The following is a 19,359-nucleotide window of genomic DNA, read 5'->3' on the forward strand; positions in this document are numbered from 1 at the left end:
CGCGCAATAGCTTGCTCTTCATATTGTGCCGGCCTGGCTTGCGTATGACAGCTAGGCTACACATCCACAGTTGGCTTGGCCAACAGAGCGCTTCCTGGTACGAAGGGCTGAATGGACTCCTGTGCTGTCTCAATTTATGACTCAATGACCTTGAAGTCACAGTTTCCGAGGATTGAAATCAGAAAGGGTAATGTGCAGTCTAAAAACATGAGATGCCTTGCTGTTAGAATGTTTATTATGGTGGAAGTGTCTGAAATTAGGGAAGGATTTAATAAGCCAGGTGCTAGGAGCACAACACAGAAAGGGTCACATTTGGAGATTAAAGACACGAAAAGGAAATTAGAAATGAAGGAGAAATCTCTTACAACAGAGCCGTGAGCTTGTGGAACAGATTACTGGCTCTCTGGGAATTGTAGAATTCTTAATAAGTTGCGAGGCAGAATTAGACATTTATGCTCAGCAACTGTGACTCAAGGTCATTGGAAAGGAACCAGAGTGTTCTGGTGAAAGAAGAGCTGAGTAGGATGAAAAACAAAGAAATACAACAGAATTTATGAAAAACTACACAGAAACAAAGACTGACAAACAACTGCTATGCAGGAGACAAACTGTGCAAAAATAAATTAAGATACAATACTGAGAAGATGAGTTGTAGAGTACTGGATAGTGAGTCATAGGTTGTGAAATCAGTTCAGTACTGAGGTGAGTGAAGTGATCTACTCTGGTTCAGGAGCCCGATGCTGTAGGATAATCAGAAACAAGAGCAAATCTGCAGATGCTGGAAATCCAAGACACACACACACACACACATACACACACACACACACACTCACACTCACTCACACACACACACACACACACACACACACACTCACACTCACACACACACACACACACACACACACACACACACACACACACACACACACACACACACACACACACACACACACACACACACACACACACACACACACACACACACCCAGGCCAGGCAGCGTCTAGGGAAAAGAGTACAATTGACATTTTGGACTGAGACCCTTCAGTAGGACAAAGAACACTACCTCACTATATTTTTATTTGCACTGCTTATTTAAGTTAACAATTTAATATATATACTAATACTGTAATTCACATTTTTCTATAGTATGTATCGCATTGTATGGCAAAAAAATTTCACAACATATGCTGTGATATTAAACCTGATTCTGATTCCTTCCCGTGTGCGTGTGGGTTTCCTCTGGGTGCTCCAGTTTCCTCCCACAGTCCAAAGACGTATTAGTTAGTAGGGTAATTGGTCACTGTAAATTGTCCTAAGATTAGTCTAGGGTTAATTGGTGGGTTGCTGGGCAGCACTGGCCAGAGGGCCTGTTCCGTTCTGTATCTCCAAATAAAATGAATAATTAAACATTTAAGAGACTCTTAGAGACATGGATGGTAGAAAAATAGAGGGTTATGTGGGAAGGACAGGTGACATTGATCTTAGGATAGGTTAAAAGTTCATGCCTTGTTCTCATTGCTACCATCAGGAAGGAAGTACAGAAGTCTGAAGGCACACACCCAATGATTCAAGAATAGCTTCTTCATTTCTTCCCCTTTGAGGAACACTACCTCTCTTTTTGATTTCCTTTCTTTCCACACTTACTATATACTTACTGCAATTCAATTCTTTTTCTATTATTATGTATTGCAATGTACTGTGGCTGCAACGACGACAAATTCAGGACATATGCCGGTGAGGTTAAACCTGATTCTGAAAAGGTCTGCACAATGTTGTGGGCTGAATGGCCTGTGCTAATCTGGACTGTTCGATGTTCTATGTTTACACTTTGTTTCTGAGCTATCTTGCCTTATCTACCACTTCCAACCAAGAAACATGAAACATTACACAACTCTTTGAAACAGGGAACATTAAAGTGTTGAGTATCGGAAGACGTCTGTGCATTTTCTTAAAGTTCAAAGAACTGAAGTGAATGATGTTGTCAGAGTGCTAAACCCAGGCAGATCTGCTAATAGGATTTTGAGCTATAATAGTATTGCCCAGGGCAGGTCTAATGTTGTAAATATTCTACCACTCTGCTGATTATATTCATTTTATATCCCTAGCCTATTTATACAATTATTGGAATTGGCAAAGTTTGAAAGAAATCATTAAAAAAGCTCTTTATATGCAGCTAGGAATACTTTGTGCGGTTGTTTTACACCGGCCTGTACTTTTAGCAGCAGGCTTGCATTAGACATAAAAGAACGGAGGCCGTTTCAAACCAGCATGCTTTGACATCAGTAGTATCAGCAGAGTGGTCAGATAAGGTACTGGCTACAAAGAGCAAGAATGAAAAATTATCTCTCTGCTTTAAGGAGAAAACTACAATGTTCAAAGTAAATATACTATCGAAGTCAAGGCTTCTGTTTGTCAGGGTTGATCATGGATGTTGTATCCTAGTTGTCCACATTGGAGATGCAATATGGGACAGTACAATATGGAGAGTAAGCTATTGCCCACCCCCACCCCCAGCCGCCCCCTAATCTCCATGCAGGAAAGGAATGGCAGAGACTGATGCAATTCGGCACCAGTGGCACGGCAGGAGTTGCCAGTCAGTGTTGAACTCAACGTCGGACTGCCTTAGGGACTCCAGCTCCGGATCTTTCCTCCGGGTTTACTCCCGAAGCCTTCCCCATGAGTGGGTATGGCCACAAGGTAGCAGAGGTTTGAGATCAGAGTTTACTTTCTCCTGGATGAGCTGCCAACCACAGGTGATGAGCCCCATCTGCCCAAAGTGACTGGTATTAAAATGCCAGTAACCCATCTTTGCCCCTTCTCCTGTCAGTAGAAATGAATCCACTGGGCTTAGTAGCTTAGCCAGGAGATGGACTTGGTTGTCAGAGGCTGTTTGAGATGCATGTCATTGGGAGCATTTAATAGGCAGTGGGAGCTTGTCCCCATTACCCTCACCCCAGCTGTCAATGACAACCTTCAGGAACTATGATATAGTATAGATAGATAGATACTTTATTGATCCCAAAGGAAATTACAGTGTCACAGTAGAATTACAAATGCACAGATATAAATATTAGAAGAATAGTAAGAAAGAATGAAATAAGTTACCCTAAAAATAAGATGTACCTGATTTACAAGTCAAAGGTTACAAGATTTCCAAGATTCCAAGTTTGCAGGGATCAGACGGAAGTGCAAGAATTACCGTAACAGAATACAGTACACATTCACACCGTCCGGATAAGAAGTGATGGTGGTATTGCACAGTATGGTACAGGGTGTCTGCGATAGCAGGATCAGCTAAACAGAGGCTAACAGCGGTCTAACAGGAGGAGGTCATCACTTCCCTGGCAATGGGTTGACTCATTATAGAGCCAATGGTCGAGGGTCCGTGCTCTTTGGAGCAGCGCAGATGTTTTAGTCCATTACTGAAAGTGCAAACGATATAAAAACTTGAGATTCATTTTCTTGTGGGCACCCACAGGAAAACAAAGAAACAGTAGATTCCATGAAAAAAAACCACACAGAAGAAAGACGTACAAACATCCAAAGTGTAAAGGAGGGCAAAACGAGCAATTAATAAATATGAAATCAAATAATCCTGAGATCCTGAGAGGGAGTCCATAGTCACAGAGCCCCTTCACCATCCAGGCAAGTGAAGCCACTCAAGACGGTCAGGAGCCCAATGGTTGTAGGGTGACAACTGTTCCTGAAGCTGATGGTGTGGGACCCCAGGACTCCTGCACTCCCACCTGATGGTTGTAGGGTGACAACTGTTCCTGAAGCTGATGGGGTGGGACGCCAGGACTCCTGCACTCCCACCTGATGGTTGTAGGGAGACAACTGTTCCTGAATCTGATGGGGTGGGACCCCAGGACTCCTGCACACCCACCTGATGGTTGTAGGGGGACAACTGTTCCTGAAGCTGATGGGGTGGGACCACAGGACTCCTGCACTCCCACCTGATGGATGTAGGGGGACAACTGTTCCTGAAGCTGATGGGGTGGGACCCCAGGACTCCTGCACACCCACCTGATGGTTGTAGGGGGACAACTGTTCCTGAAGCTGATGGGGTGGGACCACAGGACTCCTGCACTCCCACCTGATGGATGTAGGGGGACAACTGTTCCTGAAGCTGATAGGGTGGGACCCCAGGACTCCTGCACTCCCACCTGATGGATGTAGGGGGACAACTGTTCCTGAAGCTGATAGGGTGGGACCCCAGGACTCCTGCACTCCCACCTGATGGTTGTAGGGAGACAACTGTTCCTGAAGCTGATAGGGTGGGACCCCAGGACTCCTGCACTCCCACCTGATGGTTGTAGGGATCATCTGTTCCTGAAGCTGATGGCGTGGGACCCCAGGACTCCTGCACTCCCACCTGATGGATGTAGGGGGACAACTGTTCCTGAAGCTGATAGGGTGGGACCCCAGGACTCCTGCACTCCCACCTGATGGTTGTAGGGAGACAACTGTTCCTGAAGCTGATGGCGTGCGACACCAGGACTCCTGCACTCCAACCTGATGGTTGTAGGGGGACAACTGTTCCTGAAGCTGATGGGGTGGGACGCCAGGACTCCTGCACTCCCACCTGATGGTTGTAGGGGCAACTGTTCCTGAATCTGATGGTGTGGGACGCCAGGACTCCAGCACTCCCACCTGATGGTTGTAGGGAGACAACTGTTCCTGAAGCTGATGATGTTGGACCCCAGGACTCCTGCACTCCCACCTGATGGTTGTAGGGAGACAACTGTTCCTGAAGCTGATGGGGTGGGAACCCAGGACTCCTGCACTCCCACCTGATGGTTGTAGAGTGACAACTGTTCCTGAAGCTGATGATGTTGGACCCCAGGACTCCTGCACTCCCACCTGATGGTTATAGGGGACAACTGTTCCTGAAGCTGATGGGGTGGGACCCCAGGACTCCTGCACTCCCACCTGATGGTTGTAGGGAGACAACTGTTCCTGAAGCTGATGGGGTGGGACGCCAGGACTCCTGCACTCCCACATGATGGTTGTAGGGAGACAACTGTTCCTGAAGCTGATGGTGTGGGACCCCAGGACTCCTGCACTCCCACCTGATGATTGTAGGGAGACAACTGTTCCTGAAGCTGATGGGGTGGGACCCCAGGACTCCTGCACTCCCACCCGAAGGTTGTAGGGGGACAACTGTTCCTGAAGCTGATGGTGTGGGACACAAGGACTCCTGCACTCCCACCTGATGGTTGTAGGGTGACAACTGTTCCTGAAGCTGATGGGGTGGGACACAAGGACTCCTGCACTCCCACCTGATGGTTGTAGGGGGACAACTGTTCCTGAAGCTGATGGGGTGGGACCCCAGGACTCCTGCATTCCCACCTGATGGTTATAGGGGACTACTGTTCCTGACGCTGATGGGGTGGGACCCCAGGACTCCTGCATTCCCAACTGATGGTTGTAGGGTGACATCTGTTCCTGAAGCTGATGGGGTGGGACCCAAGGACTCCTGCACTCCCACCTGATGGTTGTAGGGGGACAACTGTTCCTGAAGCTGATGGGGTGGGAAACCAGGACTCCTGCACTCCAACCTGATGGTTGTAGGGAGACAACTGTTCCTGAAACTGATGGGTGGGATCCCAGGAATACTGTACTCCCACCTGATGGTTGTAGGGAGACAACTGTTCCTGAAGCTGATGGGGTGGGACCCCAGGACTCCTGCACTCCCACCTGATGGTTGTAGGGAGACAACTGTTCCTGAAGCTGATGGTGTGGGACCCCAGGACTCCTGCACTCCCACCTGAAGGTTGTAGGGGGACAACTGTACCTGAAGCTGATGGTGTGGGACACAAGGACTCCTGCACTCCCACCTGATGGTTGTAGGGTGACAACTGTTCCTGAAGCTGATGGGGTGGGACACAAGGACTCCTGCACTCCCACCTGATGGTTGTAGGGGGACAACTGTTCCTGAAGCTGATGGGGTGGGACCCCAGGACTCCTGCATTCCCACCTGATGGTTATAGGGGACTACTGTTCCTGAAGCTGATTGGGTGGGACCCCAGGACTCCTGCATTCTCAACCGATGGTTGTAGGGTGACAACTGTTCCTGAAGCTGATGGGGTGGGACCCCAGGACTCCTGCACTCCCACCTGATGGTTGTAGGGGGACAACTGTTCCTGAAGCTGATGGGGTGGGAAACCAGGACTCCTGCACTCCAACCTGATGGTTGTAGGGAGACAACTGTTCCTGAAGCTGATGGGGTGGGATCCCAGGACTCCTGCACTACCACCTGATCGTTGAAGGGGGACAACTGTTCCTGAAGCTGATGGGATGGGACCCCAGGACTCCTGCACTCCCACCTGATGGTTGTAGGGGGACAACTGTTCTTGAAGCTGATGGGATGGGACCCCAGGACTCCTGCACTCCCACCTGATGGTTGTAGGGAGACAACTGTTCCTGAAGCTGATGGGGTGGGACCCCAGGACTCCTGCACTCCCACCTGATGGTTGTAGGGGGACAACTGTTCCTGAAGCTGATGGGGTGGGAAACCAGGACTCCTGCACTCCAACCTGATGGTTGTAGGGAGACAACTGTTCCTGAAACTGATGGGTGGGATCCCAGGACTCCTGCACTCCCACCTGATGGTTGTAGGGAGACAACTGTTCCTGAAGCTGATGGGGTGGGAAACCAGGACTCCTGCACTCCAACCTGATGGTTGTAGGGAGACAACTGTTCCTGAAACTGATGGGTGGGATCCCAGGACTCCTGCACTCCCACCTGAAGGTTGTAGGGGGACAACTGTTCCTGAAGCTGATGGTGTGGGACACAAGGACTCCTGCACTCCCACCTGATGGTTGTAGGGTGACAACTGTTCCTGAAGCTAATGGGGTGGGATCCCAGGACTCCTGCACTACCACCTGATCGTTGAAGGGGGACAACTGTTCCTGAAGCTGATGGGATGGGACCCCAGGACTCCTGCACTCCCACCTGATGGTTGTAGGGGAACAACTGTTCTTGAAGCTGATGGGATGGGACCCCAGGACTCCTGCATTCCCAACTGATGGTTGTAGGGTGACATCTGTTCCTGAAGCTGATGGGGTGGGATCCCAGGACTCCTGCACTCCCACCTGATGGTTGTAGGGGGACAACTGTTCCTGAAGCTGATGGGGTGGGAAACCAGGACTCCTGCACTCCAACCTGATGGTTGTAGGGAGACAACTGTTCCTGAAACTGATGGGTGGGATCCCAGGACTCCTGCACTCCCACCTGATGGTTGTAGGGAGACAACTGTTCCTGAAGCTGATGGGGTGGGACGCCAGGACTCCTGCATTCTCAACTGATGGTTGTAGGGTGACATCTGTTCCTGAAGCTGATGGGGTGGGACCCCAGGACTCCTGCACTCCCACCTGATGGTTGTAGGGGGACAACTGTTCCTGAAGCTGATGGGGTGGGAAACCAGGACTCCTGCACTCCAACCTGATGGTTGTAGGGAGACAACTGTTCCTGAAGCTGATGGGGTGGGATCCCAGGACTCCTGCACTACCACCTGATCGTTGAAGGGGGACAACTGTTCCTGAAGCTGATGGGATGGGACCCCAGGACTCCTGCACTCCTACCTGATGGTTGTAGGGGGACAACTGTTCTTGAAGCTGATGGGATGGGACCCCAGGACTCCTGCACTCCCACCTGATGGTTGTAGGGAGACAACTGTTCCTGAAGCTGATGGGGTGGGACCCCAGGACTCCTGCACTCCCACCTGATGGTATTAGGGAGACAACTGTTTCTGAAGCTGATGGGGTGGAACCCCAGGACTCCTGTACTCCAACCTGATGGTTGTAGGGTGACAACTGTTCCTGAAGCTGATGATGTTGGACCCCAGGACTCCTGCACTCCCACCTGATGGTTGTAGGGGGACAACTGTTCCTGAAGCTGATGGGGTGGGACGCCAGGACTCCTGCACTCCCACCTGATGGTTGTAGGGGCAACTGTTCCTGAATCTGATGGGGTGGGACGCCAGGACTCCTGCACTCCCACCTGATTGTTGTAGGGAGACAAATGTTCCTGAAGCTGATGATGTTGGACCCCAGGACTCCTGCACTCCCACCTGATGGTTGTAGGGAGACAACTGTTCCTGAAGCTGATGGGGTGGGAACCCAGGACTCCTGCACTCCCACCTGATGGTTGTAGTGTGACAACTGTTCCTGAAGCTGATGATGTTGGACCCCAGGACTCCTGCACTCCCACCTGATGGTTGTAGGGAGACAACTGTTCCTGAAGCTGATGGGGTGGGACCCCAGGACTCCTGCACTCCCACCTGATGGTTGTAGGGAGACAACTGTTCCTGAAGCTGATGGGGTGGGACGCCAGGACTCCTGCACTCCCACCTGATGGTTGTAGGGAGACAACTGTTCCTGAAGCTGATGGTGTGGGACCCCAGGACTCCTGCACTCCCACCTGATGATTGTAGGGAGACAACTGTTCCTGAAGCTGATGGGGTGGGACCCCAGGACTCCTGCACTCCCACCTGAAGGTTGTAGGGGGACAACTGTTCCTGAAGCTGATGGTGTGGGACACAAGGACTCCTGCACTCCCACCTGATGGTTGTAGGGTGACAACTGTTCCTGAAGCTGATGGGGTGGGACACAAGGACTCCTGCACTCCCACCTGATGGTTGTAGGGTGACATCTGTTCCTGAAGCTGATGGGGTGGGACCCCAGGACTCCTGCATTCCCACCTGATGGTTATAGGGGACTACTGTTCCTGAAGCTGATGGGGTGGGACCCCAGGTCTCCTGCATTCTCAACTGATGGTTGTAGGGTGACATCTGTTCCTGAAGCTGATGGGGTGGGACCCCAGGACTCCTGCACTCCCACCTGATGGTTGTAGGGGGACAACTGTTCCTGAAGCTGATGGGGTGGGAAACCAGGACTCCTGCACTCCAACCTGATGGTTGTAGGGAGACAACTGTTCCTGAAGCTGATGGGGTGGGATCCCAGGACTCCTGCAATACCGCCTGATCGTTGAAGGGGGACAACTGTTCCTGAAGCTGATGGGATGGGACCCCAGGACTCCTGCACTCCCACCTGATGGTTGTAGGGGGACAACTGTTCTTGAAGCTGATGGGATGGGACCCCAGGACTCCTGCACTCCCACCTGATGGTTGTAGGGAGACAACTGTTCCTGAAGCTGATGGGGTGGGACCCCAGGACTCCTGCACTCCCACCCGATGGTTGTAGGGAGACAACTGTTTCTGAAGCTGATGGGGTGGAACCCCAGGACTCCTGCACTCCAACCTGATGGTTGTAGGGTGACAACTGTTCCTGAAGCTGATGATGTTGGACCCCAGGATTCCTGCACTCCCACCTGATGGTTGTAGGGGGACAACCGTTCCTGAAGCTGATGGGGTGGGACGCCAGGACACCTGCACTCCCAACTGATGGTTGTAGGGGCAACTGTTCCTGAATCTGATGGGGTGGGACGCCAGGACTCCTGCACTCCCACCTGATTGTTGTAGGGAGACAACTGTTCCTGAAGCTGATGATGTTGGACCCCAGGACTCCTGCACTCCCACCTGATGGTTGTAGGGAGACAACTGTTCCTGAAGCTGATGGCGTGGGACGCCAGGACACCTGGAATCCCACCTGATGGTTGTAGGGGGACAACTGTTCCTGAAGTTGATGGGATGGGACCCCAGGACCCCTGCACTCCCACCTGATGGTTGTAGGGAGACAACTGTTCCTGAAGCTGATGGCGTGGGACACCAGGACTCCTGCACTCCCACCTGATGGTTGTAGGGGGACAACTGTTCCTGAAGCTGATGGGGTGGGACGCCAGGACTCCTGCACTCCCACCTGATGGTTGTAGGGGCAACTGTTCCTGAATCTGATGGGGTGGGACGCCAGGACTCCTGCACTCCCACCTGATGGTTGTAGGGAGACAACTGTTCCTGAAGCTGATGATTTTGGACCCCAGGACTCCTGCACTCCCACCTGATGGTTATAGGGGACAACTGTTCCTGAAGCTGATGGGGTGGGACCCCAGGACTCCTGCACTCCCACCTGATGGTTGTAGGGAGACAACTGTTCCTGAAGCTGATGGGGTGGGACCCCAGGACTCCTGCACTCCCACCTGATGGTTGTAGGGATCAACTGTTCCTGAAGCTGATGGGGTGGGACGCCAGGACTCCTGCACTCCCACATGATGGTTGTAGGGAGACAACTGTTCCTGAAGCTGATGGTGTGGGACCCCAGGACTCCTGCACTCCCACCTGATGGTTGTAGGGAGACAACTGTTCCTGAAGCTGATGGCGTGGGACGCCAGGACACCTGGAATCCCACCTGATGGTTGTAGGGGGACAACTGTTCCTGAAGCTGATGGGATGGGACCCCAGGACCCCTGCACTCCCACCTGATGGTTGTAGGGAGACAACTGTTCCTGAAGCTGATGGCGTGGGACACCAGGACTCCTGCACTCCCACCTGATGGTTGTAGGGGGAGAACTGTTCCTGAAGCTGATGGGGTGGGACGCCAGGACTCCTGCACTCCCACCTGATGGTTGTAGGGGCAACTGTTCCTGAATCTGATGGGGTGGGACGCCAGGACTCCTGCACTCCCACCTGATGGTTGTAGGGAGACAACTGTTCCTGAAGCTGATGATTTTGGACCCCAGGACTCCTGCACTCCCACCTGATGGTTATAGGGGACAACTGTTCCTGAAGCTGATGGGGTGGGACCCCAGGACTCCTGCACTCCCACCTGATGGTTGTAGGGAGACAACTGTTCCTGAAGCTGATGGGGTGGGACCCCAGGACTCCTGCACTCCCACCTGATGGTTGTAGGGATCAACTGTTCCTGAAGCTGATGGGGTGGGACGCCAGGACTCCTGCACTCCCACATGATGGTTGTAGGGAGACAACTGTTCCTGAAGCTGATGGTGTGGGACCCCAGGACTCCTGCACTCCCACCTGATGATTGTAGGGAGACAACTGTTCCTGAAGCTGATGGGGTGGGACGCCAGGACTCCTGCATTCTCAACTGATGGTTGTAGGGTGACATCTGTTCCTGAAGCTGATGGGGTGGGACCCCAGGACTCCTGCACTCCCACCTGATGGTTGTAGGGGGACAACTGTTCCTGAAGCTGATGGGGTGGGAAACCAGGACTCCTGCACTCCAACCTGATGGTTGTAGGGAGACAACTGTTCCTGAAGCTGATGGGGTGGGATCCCAGGACTCCTGCACTACCACCTGATCGTTGAAGGGGGACAACTGTTCCTGAAGCTGATGGGATGGGACCCCAGGACTCCTGCACTCCTACCTGATGGTTGTAGGGGGACAACTGTTCTTGAAGCTGATGGGATGGGACCCCAGGACTCCTGCACTCCCACCTAATGGTTGTAGGGAGACAACTGTTCCTGAAGCTGATGGGGTGGGACCCCAGGACTCCTGCACTCCCACCTGATGGTTGTAGGGAGACAACTGTTTCTGAAGCTGATGGGGTGGAACCCCAGGACTCCTGCACTCCAACCTGATGGTTGTAGGGTGACAACTGTTCCTGAAGCTGATGATGTTGGACCCCAGGACTCCTGCACTCCCACCTGATGGTTGTAGGGGGACAACTGTTCCTGAAGCTGATGGGGTGGGACGCCAGGACTCCTGCACTCCCACCTGATGGTTGTAGGGGCAACTGTTCCTGAATCTGATGGGGTGGGACGCCAGGACTCCTGCACTCCCACCTGATTGTTGTAGGGAGACAAATGTTCCTGAAGCTGATGATGTTGGACCCCAGGACTCCAGCACTCCCACCTGATGGTTGTAGGGAGACAACTGTTCCTGAAGCTGATGGGGTGGGAACCCAGGACTCCTGCACTCCCACCTGATGGTTGTAGTGTGACAACTGTTCCTGAAGCTGATGATGTTGGACCCCTGGACTCCTGCACTCCCACCTGATGGTTGTAGGGAGACAACTGTTCCTGAAGCTGATGGGGTGGGACCCCAGGTCTCCTGCACTCCCACCTGATGGTTGTAGGGGGACAACTGTTCCTGAAGCTGATGGGGTGGGACGCCAGGACTCCTGCACTCCCACCTGATGGTTGTAGGGAGACAACTGTTCCTGAAGCTGATGGGGTGGGACCCCAGGACTCCTGCACTCCCACCTGATGATTGTAGGGAGACAACTGTTCCTGAAGCTGATGGGGTGGGACCCCAGGACTCCTGCACTCCCACCTGAAGGTTGTAGGGGGACAACTGTTCCTGAAGCTGATGGGGTGGGACACAAGGACTCCTGCACTCCCACCTGATGGTTGTAGGGTGACATCTGTTCCTGAAGCTGATGGGGTGGGACCCCAGGACTCCTGCATTCCCACCTGATGGTTATAGGGGACTACTGTTCCTGAAGCTGATGGGGTGGGACCCCAGGACTCCTGCATTCTCAACTGATGGTTGTAGGGTGACATCTGTTCCTGAAGCTGATGGGGTGGGACCCCAGGACTCCTGCACTCCCACCTGATGGTTGTAGGGGGACAACTGTTCCTGAAGCTGATGGGGTGGGAAACCAGGACTCCTGCACTCCAACCTGATGGTTGTAGGGAGACAACTGTTCCTGAAGCTGATGGGGTGGGATCCCAGGACTCCTGCAATACCGGCTGATCGTTGAAGGGGGACAACTGTTCCTGAAGCTGATGGGATGGGACCCCAGGACTCCTGCACTCCCACCTGATGGTTGTAGGGGGACAACTGTTCTTGAAGCTGATGGGGTGGGACCCCAGGACTCCTGCACTCCCACCTGATGGTTGTAGGGAGACAACCGTTCCTGAAGCTGATGGGGTGGGACGCCAGGACTCCTGCACACCCAACTGATGGTTGTAGGGGCAACTGTTCCTGAATCTGATGGGGTGGGACGCCAGGACTCCTGCACTCCCACCTGATTGTTGTAGGGAGACAACTGTTCCTGAAGCTGATGATGTTGGACCCCAGGACTCCTGCACTCCCACCTGATGGTTGTAGGGAGACAACTGTTCCTGAAGCTGATGGCGTGGGACGCCAGGACACCTGGAATCCCACCTGATGGTTGTAGGGGGACAACTGTTCCTGAAGCTGATGGGATGGGACCCCAGGACCCCTGCACTCCCACCTGATGGTTGTAGGGAGACAACTGTTCCTGAAGCTGATGGCGTGGGACACCAGGACTCCTGCACTCCCACCTGATGGTTGTAGGGGGACAACTGTTCCTGAAGCTGATGGGGTGGGACGCCAGGACTCCTGCACTCCCACCTGATGGTTGTAGGGGCAACTGTTCCTGAATCTGATGGGGTGGGACGCCAGGACTCCTGCACTCCCACCTGATGGTTGTAGGGAGACAACTGTTCCTGAAGCTGATGATTTTGGACCCCAGGACTCCTGCACTCCCACCTGATGGTTATAGGGGACAACTGTTCCTGAAGCTGATGGGGTGGGACCCCAGGACTCCTGCACTCCCACCTGATGGTTGTAGGGAGACAACTGTTCCTGAAGCTGATGGGGTGGGACCCCAGGACTCCTGCACTCCCACCTGATGGTTGTAGGGATCAACTGTTCCTGAAGCTGATGGGGTGGGACGCCAGGACTCCTGCACTCCCACATGATGGTTGTAGGGAGACAACTGTTCCTGAAGCTGATGGTGTGGGACCCCAGGACTCCTGCACTCCCACCTGATGATTGTAGGGAGACAACTGTTCCTGAAGCTGATGGGGTGGGACGCCAGGACTCCTGCATTCTCAACTGATGGTTGTAGGGTGACATCTGTTCCTGAAGCTGATGGGGTGGGACCCCAGGACTCCTGCACTCCCACCTGATGGTTGTAGGGGGACAACTGTTCCTGAAGCTGATGGGGTGGGAAACCAGGACTCCTGCACTCCAACCTGATGGTTGTAGGGAGACAACTGTTCCTGAAGCTGATGGGGTGGGATCCCAGGACTCCTGCACTACCACCTGATCGTTGAAGGGGGACAACTGTTCCTGAAACTGATGGGATGGGACCCCAGGACTCCTGCACTCCCACCTGATGGTTGTAGGGGGACAACTGTTCTTGAAGCTGATGGGATGGGACCCCAGGACTCCTGCACTCCCACCTGATGGTTGTAGGGAGACAACTGTTCCTGAAGCTGATGGGGTGGGACCCCAGGACTCCTGCACTCCCACCTGATGGTTGTAGGGAGACAACTGTTTCTGAAGCTGATGGGGTGGAACCCCAGGACTCCTGCACTCCAACCTGATGGTTGTAGGGTGACAACTGTTCCTGAAGCTGATGATGTTGGACCCCAGGACACCTGCACTCCCACCTGATGGTTGTAGGGGGACAACCGTTCCTGAAGCTGATGGGGTGGGACGCCAGGACTCCTGCACTCCCACCTGATGGTTGTAGGGGCAACTGTTCCTGAATCTGATGGGGTGGGACGCCAGGACTCCTGCACTCCCACCTGATGGTTGTAGGGGGACAACTGTTCCTGAAGCTGATGGGGTGGGACCCCAGGACTCCTGCATTCCCACCTGATGGTTATAGGGGACTACTGTTCCTTAAGCTGATGGGGTGGGACCCCAGGACTCCTGCATTCTCAACTGATGGTTGTAGGGTGACATCTGTTCCTGAAGCTGATGGGGTGGGACCCCAGGACTCCTGCACTCCCACCTGATGGTTGTAGGGGGACAACTGTTCCTGAAGCTGATGGGGTGGGAAACCAGGACTCCTGCACTCCAACCTGATGGTTGTAGGGAGACAACTGTTCCTGAAGCTGATGGGGTGGGATCCCAGGACTCCTGCACTACCACCTGATCGTTGAAGGGGGACAACTGTTCCTGAAACTGATGGGATGGGACCCCAGGACTCCTGCACTCCCACCTGATGGTTGTAGGGGGACAACTGTTCTTGAAGCTGATGGGATGGGACCCCAGGACTCCTGCACTCCCACCTGATGGTTGTAGGGAGACAACTGTTCCTGAAGCTGATGGGGTGGGACCCCAGGACTCCTGCACTCCCACCTGATGGTTGTAGGGAGACAACTGTTTCTGAAGCTGATGGGGTGGAACCCCAGGACTCCTGCACTCCAACCTGATGGTTGTAGGGTGACAACTGTTCCTGAAGCTGATGATGTTGGACCCCAGGACACCTGCACTCCCACCTGATGGTTGTAGGGGGACAACCGTTCCTGAAGCTGATGGGGTGGGACGCCAGGACTCCTGCACTCCCACCTGATGGTTGTAGGGGCAACTGTTCCTGAATCTAATGGGGTGGGACGCCAAGACTCCTGCACACCCACCTGATTGTTGTAGGGAGACAAATGTTCCTGAAGCTGATGATGTTGGACCCCAGGACTCCTGCATTCCCACCTGATGGTTGTAGGGAGACAACTGTTCCTGAAGCTGATGGGGTGGGAACCCAGGACTCCTGCACTCCCACCTGATGGTTGTAGAGTGACAACTGTTCCTGAAGCTGATGATGTTGGACCCCAGGACTCCTGCACTCCCACCTGATGGTTGTAGGGAGACAACTGTTCCTGAAGCTGATGGGGTGGGACCCCAGGACTCCTGCACTCCCACCTGATGGTTCTAGGGAGACAACTGTTCCTGAAGCTGATGGGGTGGGACCCCAGGACTCCTGCACATCCACCTGATGGTTGTAGGGAGACAACTGTTCCTGAAGCTGATGGGGTGGGACGCCAGGACTCCTGCACTCCCACCTGATGGTTGTAGGGAGACAACTGTTCCTGAAGCTGATGGTGTGGGACCCCAGGACTCCTGCACTCCCACCTGATGATTGTAGGGAGACAACTGTTCCTGAAGCTGATGGGGTGGGACCCCAAGAATCCTGCAATCCCACCTGAAGGTTGTAGGGGGACAACTGTTCCTGAAGCTGATGGTGTGGGACGCCAGGACTCCTGCACTCCCACCTGATGGTTGTAGGGTGACAACTGTTCCTGAAGCTGATGGGGTGGGACACAAGGACTCCTGCACTCCCACCTGTTGGTTGTAGGGGGACAACTGTTCCTGAAGCTGATGGGGTGGGACCCCAGGACTCCTGCATTCCCACCTGATGGTTATAGGGGACTACTGTTCCTTAAGCTGATGGGGTGGGAACCCAGGACTCCTGCATTCTCAACTGATGGTTGTAGGGTGACATCTGTTCCTGAAGCTGATGGGGTGGGACCCCAGGACTCCTGCACTCCCACCTGATGGTTGTAGGGGGACAACTGTTCCTGAAGCTGATGGGGTGGGAAACCAGGACTCCTGCACTCCAACCTGATGGTTGTAGGGAGACAACTGTTCCTGAAGCTGATGGGGTGGGATCCCAGGACTCCTGCACTACCACCTGATCGTTGAAGGGGGACAACTGTTCCTGAAACTGATGGGATGGGACCCCAGGACTCCTGCACTCCTACCTGATGGTTGTTGGGGGGGACAACTGTTCTTGAAGCTGATGGGATGGGACCCCAGGACTCCTGCACTCCCACCTGATGGTTGTAGGGAGACAACTGTTCCTGAAGCTGATGGGGTGGGACCCCAGGACTCCTGCACTCCCACCTGATGGTTGTAGGGAGACAACTGTTTCTGAAGCTGATGGGGTGGAACCCCAGGACTCCTGCACTCCAACCTGATGGTTGTAGGGTGACAACTGTTCCTGAAGCTGATGATGTTGGACCCCAGGACACCTGCACTGCCACCTGATGGTTGTAGGGGGACAACCGTTCCTGAAGCTGATGGGGTGGGACGCCAGGACTCCTGCACTCCCACCTGATGGTTGTAGGGGCAACTGTTCCTGAATCTGATGGGGTGGGACGCCAGGACTCCTGCACTCCCACCTGATTGTTGTAGGGAGACAAATGTTCCTGAAGCTGTTGATGTTGGACCCCAGGACTCCTGCACTCCCACCTGATGGTTGTAGGGAGACAACTGTTCCTGAAGCTGATGGGGTGGGAACCCAGGACTCCTGCACTCCCACCTGATGGTTGTAGAGTGACAACTGTTCCTGAAGCTGATGATGTTGGACCCCAGGACTCCTGCACTCCCACCTGATGGTTGTAGGGAGACAACTGTTCCTGAAGCTGATGGGGTGGGACGCCAGGACTCCTGCACTCCCACCTGATGGTTGTAGGGAGACAACTGTTCCTGAAGCTGATGGTGTGGGACCCCAGGACTCCTGCACTTCCACCTGATGATTGTAGGGAGACAACTGTTCCTGAAGCTGATGGGGTGGGACCCCAGGACTCCTGCACTCCCACCTGAAGGTTGTAGGGGGACAACTGTTCCTGAAGCTGATGGTGTGGGACACAAGGACTCCTGCACTCCCACCTGATGGTTGTAGGGTGACAACTTTTCCTGAAGCTGATGGGGTGGGACACAAGGACTCCTGCACTCCCACCTGATGGTTGTAGGGGGACAACTGTTCCTGAAGCTGATGGGGTGGGACCCCAGGACTCCTGCATTCCCACCTGATGGTTATAGGGGACTACTGTTCCTGACGCTGATGGGGTGGGACCCCAGGACTCCTGCACTCCCACCTGAAGGTTGTAGGGGGACAACTGTTCCTGAAGCTGATGGTGTGGTACACAAGGACTCCTGCACTCCCACCTGATGGTTGTAGGGGGACAACCGTTCCTGAAGCTGATGGGGTGGGACGCCAGGACTCCTGCACTCCCACCTGATGGTTGTAGGGGCAACTGTTCCTGAATCTGATGGGGTGGGACGCCAGGACTCCTGCACTCCCACCTGATGGTTGTAGGGGGACAACTGTTCTTGAAGCTGATGGGATGGGACCCCAGGACTCCTGCACTCCCACCTGATGGTTGTAGGGAGACAACTGTTCCTGAAGCTGATGGGGTGGGACCCCAGGACTCCTGCACTCCCACCTGATGGTTGTAGGGAGACAACTGTTTCTGAAGCTGATGGGGTGGAACCCCAGGACTCCTGCACTCCAACCTGATGGTTGTAGGGTGACAACTGTTCCTGAAGCTGATGATGTTGGACCCCAGGACTCCTGCACTCCCACCTGATGGTTGTAGGGGGACAACCGTTCCTGAAGCTGATGGGGTGAGACGCCAGGACTCCTGCACTCCCAACTGATGGTTGTAGGGGCAACTGTTCCTGAATCTGATGGGGTGGGACGCCAGGACTCCTGCACTCCCACCTGATTGTTGTAGGGAGACAACTGTTCCTGAAGCTGATGATGTTGGACCCCAGGACTCCTGCACTCCCACCTGATGGTTGTAGGGAGACAACTGTTCCTGAAGCTGATGGCGTGGGACGCCAGGACACCTGGAATCCCACCTGATGGTTGTAGGGGGACAACTGTTCCTGAAGCTGATGGCGTGGGACACCAGGACTCCTGCACTCCCACCTGATGGTTGTAGGGGGACAACTGTTCCTGAAGCTGATGGGGTGGGACGCCAGGACTCCTGCACTCCCACCTGATGGTTGTAGGGGCAACTGTTCCTGAATCTGATGGGGTGGGACGCCAGGACTCCTGCACTCCCACCTGATGGTTGTAGGGAGACAACTGTTCCTGAAGCTGATGATTTTGGACCCCAGGACTCCTGCACTCCCACCTGATGATTGTAGGGAGACAACTGTTCCTGAAGCTGATGGGGTGGGACCCCAGGACTCCTGCACTCCCACCTGAAGGTTGTAGGGGGACAACTGTTCCTGAAGCTGATGGTGTGGGACACAAGGACTCCTGCACTCCCACCTGATGGTTGTAGGGTGACAACTGTTCCTGAAGCTGATGGGGTGGGACACAAGGACTCCTGCACTCCCACCTGATGGTTGTTGGGGGACAACTGTTCCTGAAGCTGATGGGGTGGGACCCCAGGACTCCTGCATTCCCACCTGATGGTTATAGGGGACTACTGTTCCTGACGCTGATGGGGTGGGACCCCAGGACTCCTGCATTCCCAACTGATGGTTGTAGTGTGACATCTGTTCCTGAAGCTGATGGGGTGGGACCCCAGGACTCCTGCACTCCCACCTGATGGTTGTAGGGGGACAACTGTTCCTGAAGCTGATGGGGTGGGAAACCAGGACTCCTGCACTCCAACCTGATGGTTGTAGGGAGACAACTGTTCCTGAAACTGAAGGGGTGGGATCCCAGGACTCCTGCACTCCCACCTGATGGTTGTAGGGAGACAACTGTTCCTGAAGCTGATGGGGTGGGACCCCAGGACTCCTGCATTCCCACCTGATGGTTGTAGGGAGACAACTGTTCCTGAAGCTGATGGGGTGGGACCCCAGGACTCCTGCACTCCCACCTGATGGTTCTAGGGAGACAACTGTTCCTGAAGCTGATGGGGTGGGACCCCAGGACTCCTGCACATCCACCTGATGGTTGTAGGGAGACAACTGTTCTTGAAGCTGATGGGGTGGGAC

This window comes from Hemitrygon akajei, chromosome 10 (genome assembly GCF_048418815.1).
Source record: "Hemitrygon akajei chromosome 10, sHemAka1.3, whole genome shotgun sequence".
Taxonomy (NCBI): Eukaryota; Metazoa; Chordata; class Chondrichthyes; order Myliobatiformes; family Dasyatidae; genus Hemitrygon; species Hemitrygon akajei.